The sequence below is a fragment of the Micromys minutus genome (assembly GCF_963924665.1).
Source record: "Micromys minutus genome assembly, chromosome: 10".
NCBI classification, from domain to species: Eukaryota; Metazoa; Chordata; class Mammalia; order Rodentia; family Muridae; genus Micromys; species Micromys minutus.
Window position 1 is genome coordinate 22635548 of NC_137979.1, and position 19058 is coordinate 22654605.

Below are 19058 nucleotides of genomic sequence, written 5' to 3' on the forward strand. Positions count from 1 at the left end.
TTCTAGCGCCTCTCAAGTCTTGGCGCAGGAAAGTCTATCTCCATAGCAACTAGACGGTGGTGCGGGGGAGGAGGTGAGAGACGTTGGGATCTCCCCGCTAGTAAGGGGGACTTAACAGTCTGGAAGCAGAAATGCTGGGGGCAAAATTCCAAGCTGTGTGGGGAGCTTCCCCGGGGCTTTATTTCTTCTTTTCAAAGACATGAATAAATGTAAGGTCTTAAGATTTGAGAGGCACACAAACACATTTAATGAGATGATGCACAAATGCGCAGTTTTATAACCAAAGGACATTGCATTGTTGCATGAGAGCCACGTACACGAAAATCAGCGAAAAAAGGCCAACTCACAAACTGTTAGCCACTTAATCTGATCACTCTCTATATATTGTTTTTCCCTCACTATCTTCATTCTCTTCATTCCCTTCCTTCCCCTTCCCAGGATGAACTCCTGATCCCTTTCTGGCTCCAGCAGAGGTATGTGTTTGTGTAATGCTTGAAAAAACTGACACCATCTTGTAGGGAAAAAAAAAGGGCTGGGGGGAGCAGAAGCTTAGCTGTGTACGAACTCAGGAGACTGAGGCAAAAGAGGATCATGAAGTCTCATTCAGCCTGGATGTATCATGAGGCTCTGACTCAAACCAAACAAACCAATCTAACACAAACAACATCACAACAAAACTTTCCAAACCGAAGGTCCAGAAGTAACGCAGGCCGGCCGACTTCCCTTTCCAGCCCTCTGCTGCCTATAAAGTCTGTCTTCCCTTTCTTCAGAAGATGGCATCTTTATTCTTAGATTTATTATTTTAATGTATGTGTGGTGCCAGTGTGGGAATGCTACACATGTGGGGGCGTCCAGGGAGTCCAGTGAGGGGGCTCGATCTCCTGGATCTGGTGTCACAGGCTTCGAGGTGCCCAATATGTGTGCTGGAAACCAAGTTCAGTTCTTTGGCAGAGTGACACATGTTCTTAACCACTGAGCCATCTCTGCAGACAGAGAGAGTCTCACCTCACAACTTAAACTGTCTTACTCACTATGTAGCCCAGAGTACCATCTAATACACGAGGGATCCTCTTGCCTCAGCCCGCTGCATGATCACACAGAAGTGAGCCACCATATCAGGCTGGAAGTACTTTTCTACCTCTTAATACAAACACTTCCAAAACGAGTGAATGAAGAAGTGTGCTGTAGCCTGTGGCCTGGTGAAGAAGAGCTGGTAGATTTTGAATTCACTAACAGAATTATCGTGACGGTGTAACATTTCAGAGAGTCACAGCTGGATCCTAGAATCCAGGGTTAGTGCTGGCTATGGTGCTATTCAGATGATCTGTTGTTCCTAAGGCAACAAATGAAGAGGTAACAGTACCATAGCCAGTGTGGGAAGATCAACTCCTCTGTTAAGTCCTGAAAAAACTGCTACCATAGTTTGCCGAACTATGACAGTCATAGACTATTTGTGTCTTTTGATGCAATTGTCTTGTCCCTGGGGGTTGACCCCCAGGCAGGCTTTTTGCAGAAGGATCTGTATCGCAGTGCTTTTGATTGGGGCAGGAAATTGGAAAGCAAATTCATTTTTAGAACGGAAGGAGCCTTGTTAATAACATGAGGCTGCATTTGAGACTGGGGGTATGTAGTTCAGTGGCAAGGTATTTGCCTAGCATGCACAGGGGTTGGGTGTGGGCTGATGGGGTTTTCAGAGAGGAGTATCCTGGTAAAGTCTAACAGGTTTGTGTGGTCATCTAAATCAGAATGAAATGATTTAAGATCACATATATTAAAATGATAAAATGTGAAATGCATTTCCCTAGAGGAAGCCTGGGATGGAAAGAGTGAAGATGGTAATTTTCATCTTGTTTGATGGTAAGATCATGTGGTGGCCTCATTCTCAATCTCCCAGATCTTGTGTGTCATTGTTATACTATTTTTTTTGTGTGTGTGTGTGACAAAGGCAATTAGGAGGTAAGAAAAATACAATCAGCAGGCCTTGTGGCTATTGTCAGGAGAAACAATACCCTGTAATGTTCTGATCAGGAGCCTACACACTTTAAGGTCCTTATCCTACTGTCTAGATGGCCCTTCATTGTCTAGCGACCACTTGCTCAACAACAGTTGCTAGGCAACTAGGGACAGGGCTGGACTTTTGAATAACATCCTAGCATCAATGCTTCTGCCTACCTGGGACTCCCAATAGCTCCTAATGGATCCCCACCACTGTAGAGCCCACCACAGCACAGACACAGGATCTATAACTCTTCTTCCCTATGGACTTCTCATGATTGTGGGAAATGACCCTTAGTACTCTGCACATCTCCTTTCCACCACTCCCACCACGTCACTCCATCATCACTTTTGTCTAGAGAAGGTCATCTGAAACCTCCACTTACTTCCCCAGCGACTGTTCAGTTCAGGAGATGCCTATAATCACACCACTTGGGAAATGGAGGCAGAAGGACCAGACGTCCAGGATCACCTTCAGCTACCTAGTGCAGTCAAGACCAGCCTGGGCTACACTAGACCCGATTTCAAACAACAGTAACAATGACACACAGAGAAAGCAGACGTAGATGAATTCGCAGGAAATGCACACAGCCATAGAGCACCCTAGACAGGCTCTCCTGGGAACAACAGTGGGTCTCCTCTGTAAGGGGGATCCTTAGTGTGAGCAAATGACTCTGTGTTATGAGCACATGCATTGACTCCCTGCCCAGAGGTCTCCCTGTGATATGTCTTTGCTGGGGCCAAGGGTTTTTTTGGGGGATGGAAGGTAGCAGATAATTTAAGGAAGACAATCATATTCAGGAGTCTTCGGAGAGGGCTAGATCTTTAAAGAGTAGATTTGTGTTCAAGAGTGAACTGCTAAAAGCATTCAGGCTCCCCTCCCCCATCACTTTCACCTTCTTCACACTGCTGGTCTTTCATACGGACTCCCTCTGCGGTGTTGTAACTCGCCTAGCAGATGCCATTATCAAATAAAGCTACCTCGCTAGCCTCCAGAGCTAAATACCAAACTAATGTACCCAGCCTCGGGGATTCTATTATAACAACAGAGAACGGACTAAGGCACCATGGGAAAGCCACTGTGAGTCCCAGGCACTTGGACAATATGGTCAGCTAATAGGACAGAGTCTTCTAGCATGATTAGGCTCTTCTCAATAGTGATAAAGAATGAATGAGGGTGGCTGAAATGAATCTGGCCAAGCTAGGGAATAGGATGAGGAAGCATTTGTACTCTTTTGTCTATGTTTGAAAACATTCACCACTAAGCTTACTTTTCCATTATAAATAATAGGCACACACCCAGTATCTCAGTTCTGCCCCTGTCCTCGACCCCCTTCCCCATTGGTAAGGAGGGGAGACATACAGGAGACTGGGGTGGATGCTGCTGTCTTTGGAATTTTTTGTGGGGAGCAGAATGGAGAAGGCTAGCTCACTCACAGGTACAGGCTTCTTTGTCAACCACCTTAGTAGCCCCAGGTTCTGTGCAGCCCCAGAAGCCATCTCTAGTCCCCAGAGACTCCATGAGCTTGTATCCTGGTGAAGAAGAGTAAGGTGAATGGAAGAGTTTCTTCCTCTGGCGTAGGCAGGACAGTAGTTGCTCTATATTGTCTGAGTGTGTCTCCCCAGCCCTCTCCTGCTACACTGGAGGCTAGGTTTTTTCTGAGGCCTGGCTAGAACAGGGAGTGTGTCTGCCATCTCTCCCTACTTCAGGGGTTTGTTTCTTTTGATTGCTCCCCTATTCCTTCCTTCTTCCCTCCCTCACCTCCCTCCTTTTTCTTATTTTCACTGCTTGCCTTCTGAGTGTTTCCCGCCACCCCAACCCTGGCATCTACTTCTGACTAAGCCCCTGCCTTTTTCTTCCCTCCTGGTCCAGAATGGTTCTTCTTTCCAGCATCTCTCCAGTTGAGAGAAGAACCTAGCTCAAAAGATGGATGGGCAGGGGTTGGAAGGTGATTTCCAGGTCTTAGCACCTGACAATGAGAAATGGGTTCCTGATACAGAGTCTGAAGCATGCTTAGGATAACACTGAACCCCAATCCTGTGAAAGAAGAAAGTAGAGTACCCATCCCCTAGATTCTAAGCATGAAGATTTTCCAAGAGCATTACTCTTTTCAGTAGGGAACCTGCATTGTCCCATTTCAGAGACAGAGGACAGAAATGATGGTCCCATTATGATGCTTCAAGTCGACCCCCCTTCGAATACCTGACTGCAGTCTGTGCTCCTTGAGTGAGGATGGGTTATCACTCATTTCTCCTCTATGCAGACCTAAACTAGAGACTGTCACACATGGTTTCCTATACACAGAGATGTTCTTTCCCTCAGATGTCAAGGGAAAACTAGGTCTGTTGATAAGGTATCCTCACTTACTATCTAACTCATCTGAATTTGAACGAAGGCCCATGGTTCTTGTTTCGGTAAATATTAAAATAGGATGGCTTAACCTTTTATCCCGAGCTTTGCTGGCTCCTGAGGGCCATCTGGGCCTTATGTAGTTCACTCTACTGCCCCTTTGCTGCTTCTGTCCCGGATGGATACGACCACCCCAACATGTCCCTTTTCTCCACTGCCTGGTACAAACATGACTCCACAGCCCAGTAACTTATCAATCATGTTTATGTATTAAATTCTCAATCCATGAACCCTCTACACAATAAGCTTACAATCAATGGACAAAGATATAAACTGCCCTTCTACATGAGATAAAAAGACCTATAAAAACCCTTAAAATAATAACCTCATCAAGCTAGAGATGCGCCGAGAGAAACATACGTATCTACCTCCATCTCAGTTCCTTCCGGAATTCCTCTTTTTTTCTCTTCCATTTTCCTAACCTTTTACCCGCCTACCTCTTCACTGTCCAATCATATATCACCTTAACATCGAACCACAGGTCTTCTCTAGGTTGTGTCTCTATGATCTCCCTCACCTCAGACCTACTTAGGCACCCATGTTACATCTGAGATCATCTTGATTTCCTTTTTAAAAATGTGGTTTGAATGTCTCTATCAAGGTTCACTATAAAGTTAATCTACAATGCATCTGTGCTGGGAGGAGAAGGGTAAGAGGTATTCAGGGCTTAAGGGTTCTGCCTTTGTCAATGGTTGGTGTCATTGTCACAGGAGCAGATTCCTGGGATTGCCATAGAAGCTAGCTTAACCTTTTGTTCTCAATGTGCTCTCTGGTCCTTCTCTGTTTTGACTTTTTGCTTTTGGATGTCAAAAGCAAGAAGGACTTCTCTAGATGCAGAGCCCACAGTTTAACGGCTCCAAGCCTTAGAACTCTAGCAGATGATTTCATTCTTTTCAACGAGGGCAATCATAGGTAAAGTAGCATAAGACCAACTAAGACAATGACCCACCCTGACAGCCCCTCCCAAATGTCTGTTGAATACTTGTTCAGCAAATGGATAAGTTTCCTAGGCTGATAGCTTTGGCTTTCATGTCTGGCAAGGCATAACAGACATGAAGTTGGGGTACAGATAGGTTTCATGCTCATAACCTGAAATGTATCAAACTGGGAGGGCACAGGGACAAATGCATCCCCTAGTTGCAGAAGCTGGCTTTCCTGTTCAAAAGTTCTCTCTTCAAACAGAGGTTCTTTGTGTATATGTGTGGGGAGAGATGGGTAAGGGAGTGTACTGGCTTTCCCCAAACATCCCTCTGTGTCTTTCTCTGCTTTCTGTGGCAACCTCTTCATTATTCCAGTGTTTTGGCTTCACAGTGGAACTGGTGGCTATGCCTTATTACTATGCTGTGCCCAGGGGACTCACAACCTATTTACTTAAAAAAAAAAAATCTTCTGTTTCCCAAAGAAACAAAGAAATTGAAGCTGACATGCTAAATGATTCTATTTTCACTAATAAAAACCAAAACAAATAAAACCAAAGCAACCTATCTCATGATGAGTACTATGGTTTCTTAGTTTCTTCCTGTCTTGATTTGTCTCTCCTGCCATCCCAGAACTATCCCTCCATCCCTGATCTCCATTTGGGCTACTCCTTACCATATTCTCTGAATGAGCATTTGGGATTCTTTTTTTTTTTTTCCAGCACCTTCAACTTCCTTATCTCCTGGTCACTCAGAGGACCCTGGTGCAGCACAAGGGAAGCCACATTCTCTTGGAATACGCTGAGAAACAAGGACTCAGTCACAGTTAGGTTCCCCATAATTAGGTTCTGAGATGAAGCTAGCAAGGGAGCTTATTGAGATGTGTCTTTTGGCCAACACCAGGACAGAGGAGGGAGGGCAGTAGCCATAGAGAGAGGCAGATGTAGCTGTGATGTGTCAGTGAAGTCTTAGCCAGATTATAGGCAGATCTGAACTGGGATGAGACCTTTGGAACTGTCTAGAGTTGTTTTTTTATACCCATACATGGACCAGACACTGGGTATTAACCATCCTAGGAAGGAGATATGACCGTGGATGAGATGTTCTTTCTTTTTTAGATTTATTTTTTAGATTTATTTATTTTATGTATATGAGTGCTCTATTTGTATGTACACCTGCATGTCAGAAGAGAGCACCAGATCTCATTACAGATAGTTGTGAGCTACCATGTAATGTCTGGGAATTGAACTAAGCACCTCGGAAGAGCAGTCAATGCTCTTAGCCTCTGAACCATCACTCCAATCCCAATGTGGTGGTTCTTACTGGCAGAGAGCATCCTTGCAGCCATCAACATATCAGTGATGGGGATGGGGAAGAGTGTCATATTTTTGTCACAGAAGTGACTCTGGACAGTTGTTTAAAGAGAAAACAGAAGGTCCGTGTTCTAGGATTTTATACAACAGAATCTTGGTTACACGCCTCCCCAGCGTTTCAGTGCTGGAGATGGAAGCTGTTTTCTCACACACATGCTCTCTATTGAGCCCCAGCCCAGGCCCTGGATTCTATTCCCACAGGGTTCAAGTCCCAGAATTGGTTTAGGGAGTGGCCACCTTCCCTGGGCCTCCATGTCCATGACAAGGGGCACTATCACTTCCTCTAAGGCTGCCATGAAGCAAGGACAAGGATAAAGGGGAAAGAGTCCTACACTTGAGAGAGGCTGTGCAATGTCACCATTCCTACTCTATGGGCTGAGTTCCCTGTGAAGGGAGAGGAGCCCTTGAGGCTGAAGCTTGTTCCTATCTCTAAGAGGGAAGGAGGCAGCTAAGATTTGAAAAGTAGCTGAGATGTGTCCTGAAAGCAGACCTATGGCAGAAGCCAGCACTGGACAAGCTTGTCAGTGTGTAGGGGACAGTCACGGGCTGGGCCAGTTTCCACAATTGGATAGGTCAAAATCATACTCTTCGTTGTCACATCCTACTTGGTCTATTCCTTTAGGTTTGAGAGTTGAAGTGGTGGTCCTGGTGGGGAAAATCATGGGCCGTAGTTTTCCTGAACTCTTTTCTGCCAAATGAAAGACTGGGAGGGCTCTGGACATAGGGGTTCTGTGGTTCTCTGAGTGCATAGCAGGAAGGCTCTGTCCAGGAGCTGCAGGGAAGTGTTCCTCTAGTCTCTTGCTGGGGACCTAGAAGGGAGAAGAAGCTGGAAGCATGGAAGCAGAGAAGGGCATACACTAGGGAGGCTTTCCTGGTTTGCGTGCCAATCAAGAACATGGAGATTATTCCATTGCAGCTTCACAAGGTCGACTCAAGGCTCTTTGGAAGGCTCTATGTCTGCCCAGGTCTTTGGCTCCCTTTATTTCAGGGTCTTCACCAACTCTGCGTTTGTTAGGACTGCTGTCTCCAGGTTGGCCTCAGAGAAGCTTTCATGGGTCCTGCAGTACAGTCTCCCCTCTCCCAGCATTACACTTTCTCAATGCAATCGACAACACAGCTCTCACCAGAGCTTTTCAATACAGAGCCATGGGCTGATGGGTGATCTATACCTGTGTCTTCTCACATAACTTCAGGAGGACAGAGCCCACGGCATGTCTTCACAGCAATAGAATACCAACAAGAATAGCTTCAATGTGCCATCCTCAGGACAGACCAGGATTCACATTTTCTCTTCTTCTCCAACATCTCCATCATTTCTCTGTGTCGTTCCTCATCTATGGTCTTCAGCATAGCATGCTGTGTGCTCATTTTGTGTGTGTTACCATTACAGTCTAGGTGTTCCTTAAAGGCAGTTGATTATTGACATCTCTTTTCCTTTAGCTAGACCCAGCTGGGATTAGAACATGGCTAAAGGTAAGGTGAGGCTCTGGGTCTATGGCCATACTTTAACGGTGGTATTTGGGTGGCTGCTTGCCATCCCACTAATTTGGCTAAGATAGGAGATGTTAGATAGGAAGATAGAGAGTTCTGTGCAACCTTTCTAGAGAAAATTTTGACAACTTTCTGGGCTTATACCCTGATAGACCTGGAGTCACCAGAGAACAAGTCGACGATGATGATGATGGCCTCCACCAATCAAACATCGCCAGACATAAAGAGTAAGTTACAAAGAGTAGATAAGCTACAAGAAAAGTTTCTACAAAAAATATTGGAAGTAAATAACAACAACAAAACAGGCCTGATCCAATGCCAAACAAACATGGGATTTGGCTAAAATCTTCTGGCCACTGCAGCTGAATGTGGAAAAACAACTATGACATCTAGTGGGCAACGAAGGTAAGAGACCATCAAGAAGAGATAAGCTCTGGCTCCAAAAACAAAACAAAACAAAACAACCAAACACCCCTGCCCCCAAACCAATGTACATATTATAAAAGATAGGATATTAGGTCAAAGATTGCCCTAAGAACCCTCCAGAAATACAGAAGGGGGTCCATCAGAAATGCTGAAAATAGAATAAGTGAGTAGGGGAGATGGGGTTCAGACCCTCTCTTTTAACCTAGGGTAGCCATCAGAGTGGAAGGGAAACCCATTAAGTTTCTAATAGATACCAGAACTCAACATTTAGTCCTCATAGAGGCACATGGAAAATTGTCAAACAAAAAGTCATGGGTACAAGGGGCTACAGGCATGACATATAGATTGCCCAAAAACTGGTAGACCTTGGAGCAGGCTGGCTATCTCACCCTTTTAAAATTGAGCCTAAATGTCCCTACCTCTTATTAGGAAGAGACTTGATAACCAAAATTGGGGCTCAAATTACTTTCACCCTGAGAGAATTTCCATCATGGATAGAAATGGATGGCCAATACAGGTCCTCACTTTATCTTTAGAAGGTAAATATAGACTACACTGAAGAACTGGAGAAGAAATCTCCACATGGCTGCATGCTCGATTGAAAAATAGGAAGGTAATAATGATGACTGATTTTGGTACTGTCTGGGCCTAAGCCCTACCTGCCGACACTTCAGCTCAAGGAATATTGTTGATTGCCCTGACAAAGGCCTTCAGCTTGGACAAAGAAAAGAAGGTTAATATTTACACTGACAGCAGATAGGCCTTTGCCACTGTGCGTGTTCATGAGGGCCATTTATCAAGAGAGGGCACTTGACTACTCATGGCAGAGGGAAAGACTATCAAAAATAAACAAGAAATTCTAGACTTATTACAAGCCATCTGGTTACCCAAAAGTTGTCAATTATTCATTTCCCTGGCCACCAAAAGGCAGCTAATGAGGAGGCTAGAGGCAATCAAAAGGCAGGTGCAGCCACTCTTAACCCTATGCCAACCCTGGCCCTTAGATTGCCAAATCCTGGGCCATGCACTATACTGGAAAAACCGAAATATTCTAAGGAGGACATTGCTTACATCAAAAACAAACTGCCTGTGTCTCACAAGCTTAAAGATTGGTGGCTCACTAGAGATGGTAAGTTGATCTTGCCTAAATATCTCACTAAGAAATTGCTCCAACATATCCACCAGACTACTCACCTGGGTAGGAGGGAAATGAAGAATCTTACTCAAAGTATGCACTTGAAGATCATTTACCGAAAATTTTTAGTGGAACAAATTGCCTCCAAATGCCTCACCTACAAACTCACCAATGTAGACCATCAACACAAAGAAAGAGGCTCCCCATAAAGAGGAACCAGACCAAGTGCTCATTAAGGATAAAACTAGATTCACTAAGATAAAACCAGGCAAGCACAGTGACTCCTGTTACTTACTTTTGGGCCCTACATTCTTAATAAACTGGTTAACTTTGTCAAAGACCAATTCAATACTGTACAATTCTTGGTCCTTAAGTCTCAATATCAACCATTAAAACTTAGGACCATAAATACTGAGGTCCCTCATGAGTACTTGCAATGGGGGGAATAAAGGGCCCAACTTAGATGGAGAGCCCATTACAGAGTCTGTTTTGTTTTAGACTCCATTTCATAATTAACATGCCCTCTAAATAAACTCAGCTAATAGAAAAACTCCAAGTTTTCCAAAAACCCTGTCACCCTGACAACAATCACAATTCTTCCGAGTAAAATAGCCACTCCACTCCTAGCAACAACCAGTCAGTAATTAAGGGAAAAGTACCTAATGTCTTAATGTAGATTCATTAAGCTAGCAATCATTGTTCACACCAAGCTAAAATCATCACTAGCCAATATAATTGCACCTAACAAATGTCAAACAATCATATAACTGCCAAATTGAAAAGTCCCTCACCTTAGAACCACAATAAAAAGGTAAGACTTGTACCAGCTCAGGATATTCCACACCTTTCACTGTGTTGGACAGGCTAGAAGGTCCAAACTCCAACTTAAATAAAGACTCTTTACATAAAAATTAGACTCCTGATGTCTCTAGTGGTCTATGGAGACCTTGAGATCTAGACATAACATCTTTGTGGATCATTTTCCCCTGACTTTTGTGAAGATTTCAGGGAATCACCACAATATTACATAGGAATGACATTCAGTATCATTTGTATTAATTCCTCAATAAAAAGACACAGACTAATAGACTGGATTAGAAAACAGGATACTTCTTTCTGCTGCTTCCAAGAAACATACCTTGTTAATATTACTTTGTCATAAACTAGAATCATCTGGAAGAAAGAATCTCAATTGAGAAAAGGTCTCCATCATATAGTTTGTAGGTAAGTCTGCAGGACATTTTTTGATTGATTAATTAATGATTGATGTAGGTGAACCTAGCTTACTGTGGGCAGTGTTACTCCTGGGGTGTTGGTACTGTGCTGTACAAGAAAGCAGGATGAGCAAGTCATGAAGAACAATCTAGTAAACCATGTTTCTGCATAGCCTTTGCTTAAGTTCCTGCCTCCAGGTTCCTGATTTAAGTTTCTATATTGATTTCCCTTCACGATGAACTGTGACATGGACATTTAAGCTGAAGTAAATCCTTTCCTCTCCATGTTACTTTTGGTCTTGGTGTTTCATCACAGCAAAAGAAACCCTTACTAAGAACCATAATAATCTTTATAAAAACAAGAGTCCCTTTCATTTAGCCATCTTCATGCATGAATATATATATGTGTATATATATATATATTTATCATATCTATCTATCTATCTATCTATCTATCTATCTATCTATCTATCTATCTCTATCTTTATCATCTATTTTATATCATATTTTGATTGCATTTATTCTTTTTAACCCATTTCCCTTCTTTCCTCCTTATCGCCTTCCTGTTCTCTAATAGTCATTATGGTTGTTTGAATGAAAATGGCCCTCATAGATTCATGAGTTTGAATGCTTGGTCTATAGGGAGTGACACTATTAGGAGGTGTGGCCTTGTTGGAGTCGTTATGGACTTAGTGGAGAAAGTATGTCATTGTGGGAGCAGGCTTTGAGGCCTTATAAGCTCAAGTCTGGCCAGTGTGACACAGAGTCTCCTTTTACTGCCTGTGGATCAAGATGTAGAACTCTCAGCTACCTCTCAGCACCATGTCTGCCTGCACACTGCTATGATACCTGCCATGATGATAATGGACTGAGCCTCTGAAACTGTAAGCCAGCCCCAATGAAATGTTCTTTATAACAGTTGCCATGGTCATGGTGTTTCTCCACAACAATAAAATCCTATCTAAGAAAGCCACTTTATTACTTTAAAAAAATTTAAAGGTGTTTCTTTTTCTTTCTGTTGCTCAGATTATTCTTAAACTGTTTTGAACTCCAGTGATTTACCTGCTTTGGCCTCTTAAGTAATGGGCTGATAAGCCTCTGCCAGAAAGTCCAGTTAAAATGTGGTTCTATCATGAAAAAAAAAAAAAAAAAAAAGGCTCAAGAATAGAAAAATAGAAGACTCAAAATAAAAAATCCAAAACATGTTGTAACTGGGTTTAATTATTAACACAAAATGTAAACATGTCAATAAACCTTTTTAATTGTATAAAGTACATTTCTCCCAAATCACTGGCATATGCTAGATGAATGTGTACTCTTAAGTCTCTATTTCTAAGTACTTATTGTTCCATTGGACTCTTTAAAGAACCTGACACTTCCTACAGTTTCAAGTGTTTCTTGCTGGTACCACAAGGTGTGTTTGTATTAAAGGGACACCAGCTGTGCAGGCTGCAGATTGCATCTTGAGATATCCGGCCCAGAGAAGGAATAATAACACTTCTCGTTAGAAAAATTAATACTGAAATATTCTATTCGCTAATACTGTTTTCCATGTAAACGTGCCATTATCTGACTGAAGCAACCAGTCCTGACTGCTGTCCAGGAAGCTTGTCCTCTGGAGGAGTCAGGTTGAGAACCTTGATTATGCGCACAATTTCAGTGTAGATCTGCTGTTGGCCACAGACAGTCTGTTCTGCCAGGGCTTATGTGTCAGCCCCTCCTAACCATCAGTATGGAGGCATGGGTTAGACAGAGTACTCGGTGACCTTGCATTGCAGGGAACAGAGAAAGTGAGGTGACCATGTTTTATAAACCAAATATTTCATGAAATCACATTTAGTAGACATGAATATATCCCCTTTTTATAGACTTTAGAAATCTCAGACCACAAAATTTATATTTAGTTTTATTTTAGCATTTTTTACAGGTAAAATACTTTTTTTATCATGTACAGAACACAATGAAATAGAGCATCTCCCCAAACACAGAACAGCAAGCCCTGGCTTTTTGTAAGCTCCCAATTAAACATAAACCATGGCCTCAAAAATAGTTCCCTTCTCCTCAAATTGGTGGTGGTGCACGTCTTTAATCCCAGCACTTGGGAGGCAGAAGTTGGTGGATCTCTATGAGTTCACAGGTGACCTGGTCTACAGAGAAAGTTCTAGGACAGATAAGGCTGTTAGAAAGGTGCTCTCTTAAAAAGAGTGTTTTTGTCCTAAAAAGAAGGAAAAAATAGAGTTCCTTCTCCAGAAGGAAGGAGGGGGTGGGGTAAAAGACAGAGATAGTGTGCATGTAAAACCTGGTTCCATAGGACTTGCCAGCATCATCTGAAACTGTACATTGCTTGCCTTACAGCCTGGGTTTGGTTCTTTGGTCCAGTAGACCTGAGTGTGGGGATGTGCACCACTCAGTCCACCTCCATCTTCTTATTCTGCAGAGAATCGAGGAAGACTTGACATTCCATTGGGTAAAAGCACTTATAGACATTGATCTGATTCTGATCTGTTTTGGGGTGTCTTGATAGTAAGCCTTTTCATCTTGGGCCATGGTCTTAGAGTCATCCCCTTGATTCTCCACCTTGTAATGAACATAGTCAATTAGATCCAAGGACAAGGTATTTCCCTTCTTCTCCGGGAGGCTGGCTTCTGCCTCCAGGTCTTTATCCATATAGAGAGATGCACCGAGAGAAACTTCTACATCTCCTTCCATGTTGCCCCTTCTTGAATCTGCATTTTTTACTTATTGACAAATAAGCTCAGTATGTCATATCTGTCATACATATTTAAGAACCTTGACTGACAGCTCAGTGTGTCCTGTCAGTCACACACATCTAAGAACCTTGATTGACAGTTCAGTGTGTCCTGTCAGCCACACACATCTAAGAACCTTGATTGACAGTTCAGTGTGTCCTGTCAGTCACACACATCTAAGAACCTTGATGGACAGTTCAGTGTGTTCTGTCAGTCACACACATTTAAGAACCTTGATTGACAGTTCAGTGTGTCCTGTCAGTCACACACATTTAAGAACCTTGATTGACAGCTCAGTGTGTCCTATCAGTCACACACATTTAAGAACCTTGACTCTATCTGTAATTATCTTGTTTAGTCTTAAGTTATTTCTAAACTCCCAATGAAGTTAATATAGCAAAAGGGAGTTCAAACTGGAACTATCTCTTGTCCACTAAAAATCCTAGATGATGATTTTGGAAAAGTCTGGACCAAAACTACCTGCCTGTGACCCAGTAAAGGGCAGGAGTTAGCATGAGGAAAATACTGTATTTCAAAAAAGAAAAGTAGGACACAGAGACCCCCAAAGCAGAGTGAGCACACCTGCAGAGTCAAGAGGAAAATGTGGGGGACCCCGAGAAGCTGGCTAACTGCTCTGTCCATGGGCCTGGCAGGGAGAGATGCTTGACCCAGAAGGGAAGTTGGTGGCTGGGGGAAAGAGACTGGCAGAGCTTTGCTGGGGACAAGCACACACGCTTACCAGCCTCAAGTCCCACTATGGGTGAGGTAATTCCTCTGGTAGATGGGTGAGCAATGGAGAAGAATCCCATCTTGTTATTCATTCTTTTATAAAATTAAAAAAACACGTGTGTGTGTGTGTGTGTGTGTGTGTGTGTGTGTGTGTATGGGTGACCAAGAAGAGAGAAGGAGGCTGTTGGATCCCATGAGGCTGGTGTTATCCACAGTTGTGAGCTGCCTGAAGTGGGTGCTGGGAGGAGGACTCTGACCATCTCCAAGGGAAACTCCTAACCACTGAGCCTGCTGTTCAGTCATCTGTTCCACCCTCGCACATTAGGTTCTTGAGTTGTGACTCACACCTCCATATGGGATGATGTAACCAAAGGTGAGGCTTGCAAATTCATCACAAGAACAGAAGGCATGTGCCTATGCAACTGGCCAAGATTAATTCACAATGTGCATGGAATCTGAGGTGTTTCTGGCAATGAGTCCCATGCTACATCACGTGACTTCTTTACACCTCTGTTTCTGAGCACACAACATGAGTTTAAAAAGCCCCCTTCCATGCTTATTAATAAGATACCCCTTTACAGGGAAAAGTTCTCTTTGTTTCAATTCCCATGATCCCCAGTCCTGCTAGCATTTATGGTGGGTCAGGTTGTCTCTAGGCTGGCTACTCTGATCATAAGAGCTTGGGGGGGGGGGGCAAGGCCTGAATAGACTTGCTGCCTCCATTGGATGTTTTCTGAGATGCTCACTCCACATAAACATATGGTTGGGGAAGGCCAAAAGGAATCATATATATATATATATATATATATATATATATATATATATATATATATATATATAAAAATCATATATATATATATAAATCATATATATATATATATATATATATATAAAAGGAATCATATGAATCGCCAAGAAATGTCATGGAAGCCCTGCCACAAGAGAGGCAGCTCAGATGGCCATTGGTTACAGATGGAGACACTGAGGACTAAAGGAAGGCCAGGCAGAGCCAGGACCCTAAGGAGAGTGCTCACACTTCAGCCACCAGGATGTTAGAATTTAACAGAAACCCCACCCGATTTCTCAAGGAGGTCCATGATCAGGTGAGGATGCGTCTCCTCCAGAGCTAAGTAGAATTGGTCTTTGCGATCCAAGCTCCAGGATCGGCGGAGGCTGAAGAGATTCCTCATCTTGTCTTGGTTTGTGGTTTCAACCCTCACTGTCTCATAGGAATCTTCACTCAGAACCAGACCATGCAGCTTGTCCAATAGAGGGTCCACTGATGTCACTCGAGCCACCAGCTGCTCCCGATGCTGGTCCACAAAATGTAGCAAGGAAGGAGCACCTAAAGATGAGAAAGTCACTGAGCAAAGAAATGCTCCTTCAGGGTCTCGGACTGGCTGCCCCCTTCTTGCTCTTTTCCTGTAACTGCTCTTTAGTTCTGTACCCCTGGCTCCCTTCTTCCTTTGGAAGGCCCTTGGGAATTTTCCTTTACGTTTCTTGGGACCAGTTATTAGTTTAAAATTTTATCTGACTAGGGGGAAGTGTTTATGGTTGGGCATTAAGTTTGGGAATGGGTGGAACTATTGTCACCATGGGAGGTAGCAAAGTGCTTGAGAGGAACTCCACTCTTGGTATGAACCTCTCTTACATTCTGGAGAAAATTTCAGATTGGGATCCCTCCTTTCTCTTTGCCCCTTTCTCAAGGATGAGATGAAGTACCAGCCAGATATTATTGGCTTTTCTAGTGTCTGACATTTTTACTAAACTTTGAGGGCTGAAGCAATCCTGGGTAGTGCAGGTCTGAGGTCCCCTGGAAAAAAGGAGAGATAAAGCATCTGTAATGATGCCAACAGCAACACGTAGTGCATTCTGTGAAACTCCTACCAAGCCTGGGATTTTGAGAATGAACTACAGACATCCTGATATAATGTGGAAGGTGAATAGTTAATGTGAGATCCCTCAGTTATCCAGGGTATCTTAGCCCATCATTATAGAGAGACTAGACCTGGGAACAAGCATCTTAGCCCTAGTGTATCATCTTAGAGAGTAGATTTTGGAATGAGCAATAGACACTTCTTCCACATTATTTCAGACTCAATTTTATCCTCAACTAAATGCACTGCGAACAACTGGCCAAGTCATTTGTTAGATGGCTTTGACATTTAATTCTTGGACAAATAAACAACAAAACAAAACAAAACACAGATCCTACTTTTTTGTCCTTGTTTGCTTTTGTACACTCACATACAACAAACCTGTATCTTGCATTCGATGGCAGAAATAAGGTGAAGGAAGACAGAGCACATGGGAATTGCAAATGTATTTAATTCACAAGTGAAGGAGGTTAATAAGATGCAGCTCATGAATAAGCCTCAGGGGTTTGAGAGTTGCCTACATTCACTGTGCTCTGACAGTTTAGTGAAGTCAGTCCAATGACCCAGTTTTTAGTATTGGAAGCTCTGTTTGATGAGGGGAGCTTAGGTTTTGGTGTTGGACCAGGACCGTACTGTTACTGCCCTCAGGACATTTTAGAATATTCACTTGTCTAAGTCATCTTGAAAATATGGATGAGTTAAAATAGTAAATAAATAAATAAGTAAATAAAATAAATAAATATGTAAACCAATCAGTCAAAATGCTGGACAGAAAGCCTAACCACAGGAAGGAAAGACCTCTACATCAAAAACTTTACAATACATTTATGAATAAATCGAGGAAGGCTTTACAAGATGGTGAGACACCTTCAACACGCTCACTGTTTGGAAGAATCAATATTGTAAAAACAGCCACCCTACTAAAAGCACTCTACAGACTCAAAGCAGTCCCAGTTAAGATTCCAGGGACTTTCTTAACAGACAGTAGGGAAAATTTCTGAAACACACATGGAACCACAAGAGCTAGAATAGGGGGCCAGACAAAATCCACACAACCATAGCAATCCGGCCTTTGATGAAGAAGCCAAAAAAAAAAAAAAAAAATACTGTGGGAAAAGACAGCCTGTTCAACAAAGCTACTGGAAAACCCAGACGGTAATACATGAAATAATTAAACTAGGTGCCTATATCTCACCATCAACATCTCAACACGAAATGGTCAAAGACCTAGATGATAAGATCCAGTCCCAAAACTGGTAGAGGAAAACGTAGGGAGTGCATGTGCACCTGGCAGTGTAAGTTTGGATTGTCTGAGTGAGACTCTGGCAGCTCAGGAATGAAAACAGTAGTAGATAAATTGAATCTCACGACACCAAGAAAGTCTGTATAGTAAAGGAAACTTAAATGAGTAAAAATTCATGCAAGGAGGAAACAAACTGTTTGCCAGTTAATATCTAGCAGTACATAAGCAGTAATCGGCATGTACCCGAAAATCAAAATCCTGAATTGCTAGGAAATAGCCCAGTTATAAGATGGGCCAGAGTAACCAGAGAATTCTCAAAGGAGGAAATACACATGGCTAGGAAACATTTTGCTATTGGGAAAATCCAGGTTAAAAATTACTTATTGTTCCATCTCATCTCTTGAGAATATTTAGTATCAAGGAGTGGGAGGGTGTAGAAATAGTGAGTCTCAAAACAAGAACTAAGATGAGAACAGAGACTCGAGAGTTCCTCACGACAATATAGGCTCATGTCATTTTTGTTTGTTCACCATCAGAATCAGTAGGTAAGACCTTATCTTGGATAAGGTAGTATAGAGAATCCAAAAATCTTGGAAATGTGATCTTGAAAATTCAAGCTGAAATTGAGTTGGAAGCTTCCTTCCTGTTGCTAGGGTTTCATAGTGCTATGCTGGCTTCGGAGGAAGAAAAGGCATCACCCACAGTCTAACCCAGCTATGTTCTTTATGATCATAAAACCTTGCCAGGCCAAGGGTCCCACTGCAGCAGTACTGGCACAACTGTGATGGGGGAACCAGTAGCTTCCTGATTACACTTCAGGTCCACACCTCAAAATAGAATCTACCCAAAGTAGTATACAGATGGTAAAACAAAGAACCGCTTGTCTGAGGCTGTCTTAGGACCCTGAGAGGAGCTTCTATTGCTGCTTAGCTAAATGAACACAGTCCCAATGCCCTTCTGAATATCTGTGCTTATCCCACAGACAAAAGCTATTAGCAGTCATCAGAAAAGCTTCACTTTTCAGCCAATGAAGGTGACTGCACATGCTCGTGACTATACAGGATGCTGAAAAGAGAGGGATGGGTGAGTACTCATCCCTGTAATTAAGACACTTATAATATCACTTAAGGCTCAACTAACATTGTCGAAGAGGAATTAGAATGCTTATAGCAACATGCTATATACAGAAGGCTTGTGAAACGATTGCTGTCTTGTAAGCATGGCACAATCATGGCCATCATGAACTTGTAGCATCTGCAACTCCTGTCTGTACCCTCACTAATTGGGCCCACGAGTCAGTCAGCTATTCACGGAAAACCAACTCGCAGGGACAGTGCCACTTACAGTTAAACTACTGGCGAATAAATTATGGGAGACAGGGAGGTAAACATCCCATCTGTATTACTGTGTATAGGATAGTTCAAAAAGCTTGGTCGCACAGATGGTCCCAGTTAAGCTCTGTGAGGTGAAGAAAGATATTTTGAACATGGCAATTAGA

General features: G+C 42.8%; 2 pseudogenes across 2 annotated transcripts in view; both read right to left on the minus strand.

The window, feature by feature from the left end:
* Positions 1 to 13368: 13368 nt before the first annotated feature.
* Positions 13369 to 13670, minus strand: LOC308425155 (nucleolar protein 16-like; annotated as a pseudogene). Its single transcript has one exon. The product of its transcript is annotated as a nucleolar protein 16-like (transcript).
* Positions 13671 to 15492: 1822 nt separating this feature from the next.
* Positions 15493 to 19058, minus strand: part of LOC308425156 (NACHT, LRR and PYD domains-containing protein 1 allele 2-like) — a 39764-nt pseudogene continuing 36198 nt past the window's right edge. The window contains exons 13-14 of the transcript in view: positions 16210 to 16253; positions 15493 to 15785 (exon numbers count right to left, since the gene is read on the minus strand). The product of the transcript in view is annotated as an NACHT, LRR and PYD domains-containing protein 1 allele 2-like (transcript). The remainder of the gene's footprint in view (positions 15786 to 16209; positions 16254 to 19058) is intronic.